We start from the raw sequence: 16,457 nt of genomic DNA, 5'->3' as shown, positions 1-16,457 counted from the left end.
AATCCATAAAAGTATTCAATCCGATAGAACGAAATCTCAAAGGGAAAACTCAATTCATCACAACAAGATAGAGAGGGGAAAACACCATATGATCTGACTATATTAACAAAGCCCGTGATACATCAAGATCGTGACATCTCAAGAACATGAGAGAGAGAGAGAGATTAAACACATATCGACTGGTACAAACCCTCAGCACCGAGGGTGGACTACTCAATCCTCATCGTGGTTGCCGACGGGATGATGCAGATGGCCACCGGAGATGATTCCCCCCTCCGGCAGGGTGCCGGAAAGGGTCTAGATTGGTTTTCGATGGCTACAGAGCCTTGCGGTGGTGAAACTCCTGATCTAGGTTATCCCCTAAGGGTTTCGGAATTTTTGGGAATTTATAGTGCAAAGAGGGGGTGCGGGAGGCCATCGAGGTGGGCACAACCCACCTGGGCGCGCCAGGGGCCCCTGGCACACCCTGGTGGGTTGTGCCCCCTCGTGGCACCCCCCAGGTGCTGCTCTGGTCCATCTTTGGTGTTCTGGTCCATAAGAAATCTCCAAAAAGTTTCGCGGTGTTTGGACTCCGCTTGATATTGATTTTCTGCGATGTAAAAAACATGCAAAAAACAGCAACTGGCACTTGGCACTATGTCAATAGGTTATTCCCAAAAAAAGATATAAAGTTGCTATGAAATGATTGTAAAACATCCAAGAAGGATAAAATAACAGCATGAATACTTCATAAATTATAGATACATTGGAGACGTATCAACATCCCCAACCTTAATTCCTACTCGTCCTCAAGTAGGTAAATGATACAAGAAATAATTTATGAAGTGTGAATGCTAGCAAAGTGCATAAGTTTGATCAATGATAATTTCAGTCACTTTTCCTAGCATCATAATAGCAATTCTTTCTCATAATTTTTTTCATGTTATAGTAGCAACCAATTCACATGTTAAGGTTTGAACAATGAATTCTCTTGAAACTCAACAACCTATATTCTTAGTCACCAAGAAATTGCAATTCAACTTATTCAACGGAGTTTAAGTAAGAGCTCCACATACTCAACCATCTTATAGTCTTCTATGGTTTCTAACACTCACCGCATACACATGAGCAAAACGTTTCAACCGGACACATAGAAAGATAGGGGCTTATTATTTTGCCTCCCAACGTATTCACCTCAAGGGTGATGTCAACAATAATAATTCATGCTACCCATATTCAACTGGACATATGTGCCTAGATCTTTCCTCACCACATGATGCTTGCCAAAAGAGAAAAATAAAAAGGAATAGAGAGAAAACCTTTGACTCTGGTAAAAGTAAATACTAAAAAGTAAAAGATAGGCCCTTTGCAGAGGGAAGCAGAGGTTTCCATGCGCTTATTTGTTTGTATGCTCAACCCCTTAGTGCAAAAGAACGTCACGTTATATTGCCCCTTATGATAGCAACCTTTATTATGCAGTGTGTCGCTTTTATTCTTTGCCATCACAAGTTCGTACAACGCTCAATTTTCTCTTCCACTAAATGATCTAACACTTATAGAAGCAATTTTTATTGCCTTATTGCACCGATGACAACTTACTTGCAGGATCTTATTCAATCCTTAGGTAGGTATGGTAGACTCTTGAAAATAAGATTTGGGTTTAAGGGTTTTTTGGATGCTCTACTTGGTGCGGAATTTTTGGCTAGCAAAGATGGGGGGCAAGCACCACATGTTGAAGGATCTATGACAATATAACTTCTATGTGAATATGAACAAAAATAAACCATTACGTTGTCTTCCTTGTCCAACGTCAACAATTTCTGCATATAATATTTTGATGGGGGCTCACAATCACAAAAGATTTCCAGGATAGTATATTTGCATGTGAAAGTTCTCTTCCTTGACTAATTATTCATGAATTGCTTGTATGACCAATATTGTGATTGCCAAGCTTCAAAAGATTTCACTTTATAAACCCAATGTGAAGCTACCACTAGGCATGATATAATTTCAACTTCATGATATTCAATTCATTCAACAATTTACTCATAGGATATAAGTGAAGCACAAGAGTAAATGACAAGCTACTCCAAAAAGATATAAGTGAAGATCATGAGCATAATATTTCTTTCTCTCAAATTAATTTAAGTGAAGCAAGAGAGAATTTTTTCAAAAATATTAAAGCACACCATGCTCAAAAAGATATAAGTGAAGCACTATAGCAATTCCATAGAAAAGAGCTTCATTGACGGGATGTGTGTGTCGGTTACCTAGCCTCCCTGGCAACTATTTGAGGACTCTATCTTATTTAAAAACCTTCAGATCTAAGTACTTTATTAAAACAACAAGCAAAACAAAATAAAATTACATTCCAAGGATAGCACACATCATGTGAAGAAGCAAAAACTTAGGCTCAACCGATAATTGTTGAAGAAAAAATGGCGGGATGCCTACCTGGGCATCCCCAAGCTTAGATGCTTATCTTGAAATAATATTTTGGGATGCCTTGGGCATCCCCAAGATTGAGCTTTTGTGTCTCCTTAATTCTTCTCATATCACGGTTTTCCTAAATCTCAAAAGCTTCATCTACACAAAACTCAACAAGGACTCTGTGAGATAACTTAGTATAAACCAATGCAAAAACCTTATCATTCTCTACTGTAGCAAATCAATAAAATTATTATTCAACATTGCATACTAAATGCCTCTGCATATTTAATACTCCTATCCTCAAATAGAATCATTAAACAAGCAAACATATGCAAACAATGCAAACATAACAGCAATCTGCCAAAACAGTACAGTCTGTAAAGAATGCATGAGTATCAATAGTTATTCAGCTCCAAACATTATGAAATTCTACCACACTGTAGAAAATTTATAAGAGCTTATTACGCAAAAAGTTTCAACATTTTATCACATTCTTACATTTCTAGGGAATTTTTGCAACAGCGGTAAACTTTCTGTTTTCAAACAGCAACATGTATACTTGCAAAATAAGCATGGCAAAGGATATCATTGCCACTTTTATTGAAATAAAATATGCAAAAAATTATTATAAATAACAGCAAGAAAATCCTAACAAAATAAATTGACGCTCCAAGAAAAACACATATCGTGTGACGAATGAAAACATAGCTCCAAGTGAGGTTACCGATAATGTTAGAGACAAAAGAGGGGATGCCTTCCGGGGCATCCCCAAGCTTAGTTGCTTGGATCTTCCTTCAATATAACCTTGGGGTGCCTTGGGAATCCCCAAGCTTAGGGTATTTTCACTCCTTATTCTCCTCATATCGACATCTCACCTAAAACATGAAAACTTCAATCACACAAAACTTAACGGAACTTCGTGAGATAGGTTAGTATGATAAAGAGCAAACCGTTTCACTTTGGTACTGTCTAAGACAAGATTAATAATTGTTTCCACACAATTAATACTGTAGTATATCATTTCCACAATTTATATTGAGCAATATAAGCCATAGAAACTAGAAATCAAGCAAACTATGCATTGAAAACAGAATCTGTCAAAAACAGAACAGTCTGTAATGATCTGGACTCAAACCATACTTATGCTACTTCAAAAATTATGAAAAAACTAGAACCACGTGAGAAATTTGTATATTAATCTTCTGCAAAAAGAATCAACTCAAAATCACTCTTCTGTAAAAAATAAGAATTATTTTTGTGATCGCAAAAGTTTCTATTTTTCAGCAAGATCAAATCAACTATCACCCAACATGATCCCAAAGGCTTTACTTGGCACTTTATTGAAACAAAAGCAATAAAACATGATAAATAGAGTAGCATAATCATGTGAACACACAAAAACAGTAGGTAAAAGTGTTGGGCTGTCTCTCAACAAGCACTTTTCTTTTATGCCTTTTAGCTAGGCATGATGATTTCAATGATGCTCACATAAAAGATAAGAATTGAAATGTGAAGAGAGCAGCATGAATCACATGGCAATCACATTTAAGTCTAACCCACTTCCTATGCATAGGGATTTTGTGAGCAAACAACTTATGGGAACAAGAATCAACTAGCATAGGAAGGCAAAACAAGCATAACTTCAAAACTTTCAACACATAGAGAGGAAACTTGATATTATTGCAAGTCCTACAATCATAAGTTCCTCCCTCATAATAATTTTCAGTAGCATCATGAAGAAATTCAACAATATAACCATCACATAAGGCACACTTTTCATGATGCATAATAATATAAATTTTGTTACTCTCCACATAAGCAAATTTATTATCATAAATAGTAGTGGGAGCAAACTCAACAAAATAACTATCATGTGATTGAAAATTAAAAGCATGATGACAAGTTTCATGGTTTTCATTATTCAATATAGCATACATGTCATCACCATAATCATCATAGATAGCAACCTTGTACTCATAGTCAATTGAAGCCTCATCCAAAATGGTGGATTCATCATTAAATAAAGTCATGACCTCTCCAAATCCACTTTCATAATTATAATAATCATAAATAGGAGGCATGCAATCATTATAACAAATTTTCACATCAAATATTGGGGGACTAAAAATATCATATTCATCAAACATAGCATCCCCAAGCTTATGGCTTTGCATATCATTAGCATCATGGATATTCAAAGAATTCATACTAACAGCATTGCAATCATGCTCATAATTTATGCCAAACATTTTATTGAATTCTTCTTCTAACAATTTAACACAACTTTCCGATCCATCATTTACAAGAAAGATATTATAAAGATGATCAATAACATTCCATTTTTTTAGTTTTCTGTTTATAAACCAAACTAGTGATAAAACAAGAAACTAAAAGATTCAATTGCAAGATCTAAAGATATACCTTCAAGCACTCACCTCCCCGGCAACGGCGCCAGAAAAGAGCTTGATGTCTACTACACAACTTTATTCTTGTAGACACGTGTTGGGCCTCCAAGTGCAGAGTTTTGTAGGACAGTAGCAATTTTCCCTCAAGTGGATGACCTAAGGTTTATCAATCCGTGAGAGGTGTAGGATGAAGATGGTCTCTCTCAAACGACCCTGCAACCAATTACAAGAAATCTCTTGTGACCCCAACACACCCAATACAATGGAAAATTGTATAGGTGCACTAGTTCAGGGAAGAGATGGTGATAAAAGTGTAATATGGATGGTAGAAATGTATTTTTATAATCTGAATAAATAAAAAGCTGCAAGGTAGCAACTAGTAAATGGGCACAAAAACGGTATTGCAATGCTTTAAAATGAGGCCTAGGGTCCGTACTTTTGCTAGTGCAATCTCTCAACAGTGCTAATATAATTGGATCATATAACCATCCCTCAAAGTGCGATGAAGAATCACTCCAAAGTTCCTATCTAGCGGAGAGCATAAGAATAAATTGTTTGTAGGGTACGAAACCACCTCAAAGCTATTCTTTCCGTTCGATCTATTCAAGAGTTCGTACTAAAATAACACAAAGCTATTCTTTCCATTCGATCTCTCCTAGAGTTCGTACTAAAATAACACCAAAGCAAATTAATATTCATAATACTCAATCCAACACAAAGAACTTCAAAGAGTGCCCCAAGATTTCTATCGGAGAAACAAAGACAAGAACCCTATGCATAGATTGCCTCAATGTCACCTCGGGAATCCGCGAGTTGAGTGCCAAAACATATATCAAGTGAATCGATATGATACCCCATTGTCACCACGAGTATTCAATTGCAAGACATATATCAAGTGTTCTCAAATCCATAAAAGTATCCAATCCGATAACAAAGAAATCTCAAAGGGAAAAACTCAATTCATCACAACAAGATAGAGAGGGGAAAACACCATATGCTTCGACTATATTAACAAAGCCCGCGATACATCAAGATCATGACATCTCAAGAACACGAGAGAGAGAGAGCGAGATTAAGCACATAGCTACTGGTACGAACCTTCAGTCCCGAGGGTGGACTACTCCCTCCTCATCGTGGTGGCTGCAGGGATGATGAAGATGGCCACCGGAGATGATTCCCCCCTCCGGCAGGGTGCCAGAAAGGGTCTAGATTGGTTTTCGGTGGCTACAGAGCCTTGCGGCGGAGAAACTCCTGATCTAGGTTAACCTCGAAGGGTTTTGGAATATTTGGGAATTTATAGTGCAAAGAGGGGGTGCGGGAGGCCACCGAGGTGGGCACAACCCACCTGGGCGCGCCAGGGCCCCATGGCATGCCCTGGTGGGTTATGCCCCCTCGAGGCACCCCCTAGGTGCTGCTCTGGCCCATCTTGGGTGTTCTGGTCCATAAAAAATCTCCAAAAGGTTTCACGGTGTTTGGACTCCGTTTGATATTGATTTTCTGTTATGTAAAAAACATGCAAAAAACAGCAACTGGCACTTGGCACTATGTCAATAGGTTAGTCCCAAAAAATGATATAAAGTTGCTATAAAATGATTGTAAAACATCCAAGAAGGATAAAATAACAGCATGAATACTTCATAAATTATAGATACGTTGGAGACGTATCAGTCAACACACGATTCTAGCAGCAGTGACAGTTGGATGTCCATCCAACGGCCGACGTGCTTCTTCAATCTCCGATCTTCCTGCTCCAGCCGCGTATACCAGCACTGGCGGGACTGCCTGCTCCCTCCTCTTGTAGCCCATGTGATGTCGCGTAGGCTTCATCGGCCCACCCTACTCCTTCCGCTGGCCTGGCCGCACACAATCAACTGCCTCCTTATTACCCAAAAAAATGATTCCTCCCACTGACATCTAGGGCGCACCGGTTCGGAGGCTGACCTGTGGGCCTACTAAGTTGACGCGTACGCAAGGCTTTGTCAACTTAGTCAAGAAACAATTCTAGCAGCAGTGACCGTTGGATTTGAATCGAACGGTCATGCTGCTTCTTCAATCGCTGCTCTTCTTGCACCAGCCGCCCAAACCAGCACCAACGAGACCGCCTGCTCCAGCCTCCAGTGGCCGGCTGTGCTGCCACTGAGGCATCACCACCCCTACTACTCCCAACGCTGGCCAGGCCCTGCAGCGACGGCAGCCTCACACCACAGTCGAACCAGTGAACCCTCATACTCCTCTCCGTGTGGGCATCCACTCCCGCGTCTTCCCCGGCTCCGCGTCGTCACATTCCTAGGCCTCGCAGTCGTCCACCGCCTTGGTGCTCTCGGCGCGGCGTGGTCAACATGGTCAAGGAACGACATCCATCTAAAGTGCACCGTACGTGGAGAGGCTGACAGCTGGGTCCACGGCCGCACACAAGGAAATGCCTCCTTATTACGCGGAAAATAATGATTCCTCCACCTGACAGCTGGGACCCACCGGAGGGACCACCGTATTTCGCAAAAAAATGTTTCCCCCTGACTGCTGGGACCCACTAGCTACATCTTCGCACGCAAGGAAGTGCGTCCATATTACAGGCAAAAAAAATTATTCGACCCTGACTGCTGGGACCCACCAGCAACATCTTCGCACACAAGGAAGTGCCTCCTTATCCTTCCTAACAGTCGGGACCCACCTGGTCGAAGCGTACGTAGCGTTGTCATTCTGGTCGTGAATGTGTACATACATACTGATCGATCGGTCTGTCTGCAGGCTGCAGCGATGAGTCGTGGCCGAGTAAGGAAGGGCACGTGTCGTAGTAGAGGCGCGCACGTAGCATGTACACGTATGTACAGCCAGAGTGCAAGAAAGTAAATACGGCCACGTACGTACATACGGGCGGGGTCTCGAACGCCTACTCGTGCATACGTACTACAGGGCTCATGTACATGGTTAGGTCGGAACGGAGAAACTGCATCATCGTGTTCATCGGGAGCCAACCGGCTTGGACGGAACAGCCGATCGAAACGAGGCCTGGCGTACCACAGAACAGAGTAAACGGCCTTGTGTTCGACCGGCCACGGTCGAAACGGGATCCTGTTCATCGGGAGGGGTCTGGTGTACCGCAAAACGGAGGAAACGGACTTCTCTTGGACCTCCTATGGTCGAAACGGGGTCCTGTTGATCAGGAGGGGTGTGGCTGTTGGAAATATGCCCTAGAGGCAATAATAAAATGGTTATTATTATATTTCCTTGTTCATGATAATTGTCTATTGTTCATGCTATAATTGTGTTATCCGGAAATCGTAATACATGTGTGAATACATAGACCACAACATGTCCCTAGTGAGCCTCTAGTTGACCAGCTCGTTGATCAATAGATGGTTACGGTTTCCTGGCCATGGACATTGGATGTCGTTGATAACGGGATCACATCATTAGGAGAATGATGTGATGGACATGACCCAATCCTAAGCATAGCACAAAGATCGTATAGTTCATCTGCTAGAGCTTTTCTAATGTCAAGTATCATTTCCTTAGACCATGAGATTGTGCAACTCCCGGATACCGTAGGAATGCTTTGGGTGTGCCAAACGTCACAACGTAACTGGGTGGCTATAAAGGCACACTACGGTTATCTCCGAAAGTGTCTGTTGAGTTGGCACGAATCGAGACTGGGATTTGTCACTCCGTGTGACGGCGAGGTATCTCTGGGCCCACTCGATAAGACATCATCATAATGAGCTCAATGTGACCAAGGAGTTGATCATGGGATGATGTGTTACGGAACGAGTAAAGAGACTTGCCGGTAACGAGTTTGAACAAGGTATAGGGATACCGACGATCGAATCTCGGGCAAGTATCATACCGGTAGACAAAGGGAATTGTATACGGGATTGTTTGAATCCCCGACATCATGGTTCATCCGATGAAAACATCGTGGAACATGTGGGAGCCAACATGGGTATCCAGATCCCGTTGTTGGTTATTGGCCAGAGAGATGTCTCGGTCATGTCTGCATGATTCCCGAACCCGTAGGGTCTAAACACTTAAGGTTCAGTGACGCTAGAGTTGTTATGGGAGATAGTATGCAGTTACCGAATGTTGTTCGGAGTCCCGGGTGAGATCCCGGACGTCACGAGGAGTTTCGGAATGGTCCGGAGGTGAAGATTTATATATGGGAAGTCATCATACGGTCACCGGAAGTGTTCGGGGGTTTATCGGTATTGTACCGGGACCACTGAAGGGGTTCCGAGGGTCCACCGGGAGGGTCCACCTGCCCCGGAGGGCCCTATGGGCTGTATGTGGAAGGGAACCAGCCCCTAAGTGGGCTGGACGCCATCTCCCTAGGTCCCATGCGCCTAGGGTTGGGGGGGGAACACTAAGGGGGGCGCCCACTTGGCTTGGGGGGCAAGCCACCTCCCCCTTGGCCGCCCCCCCCCTCTAGATCCATCTGGAGGGGGCCAGCCCCCTTCCCCCTTCACCCTATAAATAGAGGGGTGGAGGGAGGGCAGCAGCACCACATCCAAGGCGCAGCCCTCCCCCCCCCCCCAACACCTCCTCCTCCTCCGTTGAGCTTGGCGAAGCCCTGCCGGAGAACTGCAAGCTCCACCACCACGCCGTCGTGCTGCCGGAGCTCTTCCCCAACTTCTCCTTCCCCCTTGATGGATCAAGAAGGAGGAGCCGTCCCCGGGCTGTACGTGTGTTGAACGCGGAGGTGCCATTGTTCGGCGCTTAGATCGGAATCAACCGCGATCTGAATCGCTGCGAGTACGACTCCTTCATCCGCGTTCTTGTAACGCTTCCGTGTCGCGATCTTCAAGGGTACGAAGATGCACTCCCCTGTCTCTCGTTGCTAGTCTCTCCATAGATTGATCTTGGTGATGCGTAGAATTATTTTATTTCTGCAACGATCCCCAACAGTGGCATCATGAGCTAGGTCTATGCGTAGTTTCTATGCACGAGTAGAACACAAGTTGTTGTGGGCGTCGATTTTGTCAATTTACTTGCTGTTACTAGTCTTATCTTGATTCGGCGGCATCGTGGGATGAAGCGGCCCGGACCGACCTTACACATACGCTTACGTGAGACAGGTTCCACCGACTGACATGCACTAGTTGCATAAGGTGGCTAGCGGGTGTCTGTCTCTCCCACTTTAGTCGGATTGGATTCGATGAAAAGGGTCCTTATGAAGGGTAAATAGAAATTGGCATATCACGTTGTGGTTTTGGCGTAGGTAAGAAACATTCTTGCTAGAAACCTATAGTAGCCACGTAAAAATTTGCAACAACAATTAGAGGACGTCTAACTTGTTCTTGCAGCATATGTCGTGTGATGTGATATGGCCAAAAGGATGTGATGAATGATATATGTGATGTATGAGATTGATCATGTTCTTGTAATAGGAATCACGACTTGCATGTCGATGAGTATGACAACCGGCAGGAGCCATAGGAGTTGTCTTAATTTATTGTATGACCTGCGTGTCAATGAAAACGCCATGTAATTACTTTACTTTATTGCTAACCGTTAGCCATAGTAGTAGAAGTAACAGTTGGCGAGACAACTTCATAAAGACACGATGATGGAGATCATGGTGTCATGCCGGTGACGATGATGATCATGGCGCCCCGAAGATGGAGATCAAAAGGAGCAAAATGATATTGGCCATATCATGTCACTATTTGATTGCATGTGATGTTTATCATGTTTTACATCTTATTTTCTTAGAACGACGGTAGGTTAAATAAGATGATCCCTCGCAATAATTTCAAGAAAGTGTTCCCCCTAACTGTGCACCGTTTCTAAGGTCCGTTGTTCCGAAGCACCACGTGATGATCGGGTGTGATAGGTTCTAACGTTCGCATACAACGGGTGTAAGCCAGATTTACACACGCAATACACTTAGGTTGACTTGACGAGCCTAGCATTTACAGACATGGCATCGGAACACGGAAGACCGAAAGGTCGAACATGAGTCGTATAGAAGATACGGTCAACATGAAGATGTTCACCGATGATGACTAGTCCGTCTCACGTGATGATTGGACACGGCCTAGTTGACTCGGATCATGTATCACTTAGATGACTTGAGGGATGTCTGTCTGAGTGGGAGTTCATTAAATAATTTGATTAGATGAACTTAATTATCATGAACATAGTCTAAAAATATTTGCAATATGTCTTGTAGATTAAATGGCCCACGCTAATGTTGCCCTCAACTTCAACGCGTTCCTAGAGAAAACCAAGCTGAAAGACGATGGTAGCAACTACACGGACTGGGTCCGTAACCTGAGGATTATCCTCATAGCTACCAACAAAGCATATGTCCTTGAAGCACCGCTAGGTGATGCACCTGTTTTCCCAGCAACTCAAGAATTTATGAACGCCTGGCAGTCGCGTAGTGATGATTACTCCCTGGTTCAGTGCGGCATGCTTTACAGCTTAGAACCGAGGCTCCAAAAGCGTTTTGAGCAACATGGAGCATATGAGATGTTCCAAGAGCTGAAAATGGTTTTCCAAGCTCATGCCCGGGTCGAGAGATATGAAGTCTCCGACAAGTTCTATAGTTGTAAGATGGAGGAGAATAGTTCTGTCAGCGAGCACATACTCAAAATGTCTGGGTTACACAACCGCTTATCTCAGCTGGGAGTTAATCTTCTGGATGACGCAGTCGTTGAAAGAATCCTTCAGTCGCTCCCACCTAGCTACAAGAGCTTTGTGATGAATTTCAATATGCAGGGGATGAATTTCAATATGCACGAATCGAGACTGGGATTTGTCACTCCGTGTGACGGACAGGTATCTCTAGGCCCACTCGGTAAGACATCATCATAATGAGCTCAATGTGACGAAGGAGTTGCTCACGGGATGATGTGTTACGGAACGAGTAAAGAGACTTGCCGGTAACGAGATCGAACAAGGTATAGGGATACCGACGATCGAATCTCGGGCAAGTATCATACCGGTAGACAAAGGGAATTGTATACGGGATTGTTTGAATCCCCGACATCGTGGTTCATCCGATGAGATCATCGTGGAACATGTGGGAGCCAACATGGGTATCCAGATCCCGCTGTTGGTTATTGGCCAGAGAGATGTCTCGGTCATGTCTGCATGATTCCCGAACCCGTAGGGTCTACACACTTAAGGTTCGGTGATGCTAGAGTTGTTATGGGAAATAGTATGCAGTTACCGAATGTTGTTCGGAGTCCCAGATGAGATCCCGGACGTCACGAGGAGTTCCGGAATGGTCCGGAGGTGAAGATTTATATATGGGAAGTCATCATACGGTCACCGGAAGTGTTCGGGGGTTTATCAGTATTGTACCGGGACCACCGAAGGGGTTCCGGGGGTCCACCGGGAGGGTCCACCTGCCCCGGAGGGCCCTATGGGCTGTATGTGGAAGGGAACCAGCCCCTAAGTGGGTTGGACGCCATCCCCCCTAGGGCCCGTGCGCCTAGGGTTGGGGAACCCTAAGGGGGGCGCCCCCTTGGCTTGGAGGGCAAGCCCCCTCCCCCTTGGCCGCCGCCGCCCTCTAGATCCATCTAGAGGGGGCCGGCCCCCTTCCCCCTCCTCCCTATAAATAGAGGGATGGAGGGAGGGCAGCAGCACGACATCCAAGGCGCAACCCTCCCTTCCCCCCAACACCTCCTCCTCCTCCGTTGAGCTTGGCGAAGCCCTGCCGGAGAACTGCAAGCTCCACCACCACCCCATCGTGCTGCCGGAGCTCTTCCCCAACTTCTCCTTCCCCCTTGCTGGATAAAGAAGGAGGAGACATCCCCGGGCTGTACGTGTGTTGAACGCGGAGGCGCTGTTGTTTGGCGCTTAGATCGGAATCAACTGCGATCTGAATCGCTGTGAGTACGACTCCTTCATCCGCGTTCTTGTAACGCTTCCGTGTCGCGATCTTCAAGGGTACGAAGATGCACTCCCCTCTCTCTCGTTGCTAGTCTCTCCATAGATTGATCTTGGTGATGCGTAGAAATTTTTTAATTTCTGCAACGATCCCCAACAGCGGCATACCGCAAAACGGTGGAAACAGACTTGTGTTGGAGCGCTACGGTCGAAAAGGGGGTCATGTTCATCGGGAGGGGTGTGGCATACCGCAAAACGGGACTCCACGGGATATTGTTCATCTCCACCGTCGACTGCCTCCACGGGCTACTATTCATCTCCACCGTCGACCTCCTCCAGCCTCCACGGGCTACTGTTCATCCACCGTCGACCTCCTCTAGCCTCCACCTGTGACTATTCATCAACGGGCTCCTGTTCCTCCAGCCTTCACCGCTCCTCCACCGGCTACTGTTCAACCAGCCCTCTCACCGGGGTCCTGTTCAACCACCCCTCCACGGGCTACTGTCCATCCAGCCCTCCACTGGCTACTGTTCAACCAGCCCTCCATGGGGTCCTGTTCATCCACCCCCAATTGGCTCGATTGGGGTCCTGTTCATCCAGCGGCAACGGCCTCTACTACCACGTGGTCCTGTTCATCCACCCCCCACCAGGAACTGTTCATCCAACCCCCCACCCCTAAGAATGCTCACTGTTCATCAAGAGGCAGCATCGATCGGCTTCAGTTAGCAGCAGTAGCAAAGGAATCACTCAGGTTCAGTTAACAAGAAGGGATCGATCGGGGTTCAGTAACGTAGCTAGTGCAATCGCTCGGGTTCAGCTAGAGCCCAACGCCTCGCACACACGCACGTACGTGTACGAGAGAAATGCACAAACCTCTGTGCATCGCTCGGCCCCGACCACCCACCGTAACCCGGAACTCCCTGATATTTCCTCGGCCTCGCTTCTACCATGTTTTTTCCATCATGGACGGCCCAAAGAATGTCATGCAGCTGCATCTCCGGCCACCCAGGACGAAAAGCCCATTTTCTATCATAATTTTTTGTCATAGAAGTAGGATCCCACCACATCTATGATGATACCGGGTTTTGTCACAATTATCGTCATAGAAGTGTCATAAGCATGACAAATTTTTTTCGTTCGGCCCAAAATGTCATGGATGTGTCTTTCTTTTGTAGTGATTTGCACTTGTGGCGAACTTTGATGCCCAGTGGATGTAATATGTGTAATAGCCGTAATAGCCTTGCATTGGTTGCTTGCTTATTTATTTCCTTATTGTCTTGTTCAGTTGTTTGCTTATAGTCACTGCAGTTCTTTTTCTGTGTTTTTCTAGTGGCCACAATAACCTGTTTTTTAAAACTAGGCCACAATAACCATGGGCAACATACGGACCGTTGTAACCATGGTCCTCCTACCCGCAGTAGTGACCATGGGCCTCCTAGGGGCCGATGGATCCATGGGCCTTCTACAGGCCGTAGAATCAATGGGCCTTCTACGACCGTCTAATCAATTGGCAAAACCTGGGCCATACTATTCGTGGACCAATAACGGACCGCAATATGGGTCGTAAACAGGCTACAATGGGAATCGTCTGTTTATGGGCCGACCATAATGGGCCGTTAAGAGGCCGATATGTTTAATGGGCTTCATTCTATCAACAGGCATAATGGGTCATTAGTGGGCCATATTTGATGACGCTATGAAAACGGCCCAACAAATTAATGGGCCACAAATGGGCCGACTGTAGCCGTGGGCTGAATTTGGCCCACAAGAGAAACAGGCCAGTAACGGACCATAAGTATTCAAATGCTGTAAATGAGCCCAAGAATAAATGGGCATGTCGGCGTCCTGGGAACGGGGGTACCCAGACTTGCCTGCCTGCGGCCCAGGGCGTCGCTCATCCAGCGGACTGGTACGGCCCAACCTCATCAACAAATACTCAAGACCCTCGCGAGGGGCCAAGCCTCGCGAGGCGGACGACACAAGACCTCCTCAGGGGCGGCCCCCCTAGGATGGCTCCCGAGGAGCGGAGATATCTATGCAAGGGATACCTCGCGAGGTTCGCATGACGTGAGCCATGACGACCAAGGCCAGGCAGGCGCCAGTGGGCGCAGAGTACTCGTTGCCTCTTTGGTGCTAAAGGGGAAAGCGCAGGCGAGGAGTCCCGAGGCATCAGGCAAAGGTTTCCATATTGGTGCAACGAGACCAAGACCAGCAGGACGGAGGTCACTGCGGAGCCCACGACGGCGTCACCACTAGAGCCTTTGGCAGGCGAAGACCGCCTTTTGTCAGGATCACTTGTACTAGTTGTCCCCCTTCAAATTGGCCGTCCTGGGATACCTTTGTGGCACCCCAATCCGCATGGAGCAGGGGGCCTTCGCACGTCAGCCCAGGATAACACATGATGCACGATAGGTCCAAGATATAGCATTCCAGGTACAAGAATATTGATCAAATACATGTATACAAGAGTACATCATTGATGAGTACAATTATCTGGCATAGCTCTAAGGCTATTTAAAAGGCGGTGGAAGTCTTGGTTTGACAGCATAACAACTCTGGCTGGGCTCCACAACTCACAGGACTAGCAAGGTTACGGCCTAGCATGACGGATCAAGCGAACAATACGGGTACGACCTACAAAACTGGCATGACACGCCAGGTCAGTACATTGAATGTACTTGCAAGACAACCAAATACATAGCATCCAAACAAGCAGAAGACAAAGCAAGAACCAAGCGTATGCAACAACCTATCTCATATCAATTACTAAACATGGCATGATAGAGGTCAACTGAGCATGAACAATATCATAGCATCTACTAACATGGCAATGGCATGGCAAATCAAAACATGCTTATAACATGGTAATAGCAAAGCATATCATCTCAATCATGGCATCATTTAACATATAAATCAAAGCATAACATGGCATCATGAAACTATGCTGAAAATAAACTACTGATTATATCCAATGCAGACATAGCATGTTAACTTTATGCAATCATCTTCTGTTCTGCCTTGGTTTTTAAATGCAATATATAACTCATGCAATGCAACCAAACTTGTGCACTGAGTCCCTCGGACTCTCTTACCAACGGTTTGCCTCGCAACCGAACGGTGATCTTTCCGGCGATCACGACCATGACCAACATTTGGTCTCCAACACTCACCGAGACCTCGTCTCATGATCATATCAAAACATCGTCGTGACTTCTCACGACTATCTCATAGTCCAAGTCACCACATTCTTGTTATCACATATTTATTTACCAACTTAATTATTTCAGGTTTATCCTCCATTTCGACCAAGACCCGATAATGTGACCTACTACGAACTTGTGCCCATGACCAAGGACGCGGCTATCGATAGATTGAATACACTCTGTAGAGGTAGCGCACTGTACCCACACCACGGAACCCATGGCCTCGTCATCCCATTCGGGTGGACCAACGGCATTCCGACGAAACCGACCTACTGCCATGACACTCTCCCGGCCACTCCGACTCACTCCCAACTGGGCTAGTCCTGGGTGGCCCCGTGTCTACCAAAGACACAACGACCACCGTCGTGGCCAAAACGTCCCTTACGGGGACCGGTACCAAATTTTTTAACAACGGGCACACAAGGTTATGTCCGCCTACTTGATCAGGGTAAGCATGCCCATAACCTTCCCTAGTTGGAGGCACCGGCGAGAGGCACGACAATAGATCGCATTAAGGCCTTCCCATAAAGGCAAATGTGGCTGCACTGAAAAAGTTCGATTTGGTGGCACTATGACTCGATCCCATCGATGACGGAGGAGGTTTGTT

This window comes from Aegilops tauschii, chromosome 1, assembly GCF_002575655.3.
Source record: "Aegilops tauschii subsp. strangulata cultivar AL8/78 chromosome 1, Aet v6.0, whole genome shotgun sequence".
In the NCBI taxonomy this organism is placed as follows: domain Eukaryota; kingdom Viridiplantae; phylum Streptophyta; class Magnoliopsida; order Poales; family Poaceae; genus Aegilops; species Aegilops tauschii.
The sequence above is the reverse complement of the archived record's forward strand: the minus strand, read 5'-3'. Positions refer to the sequence as shown.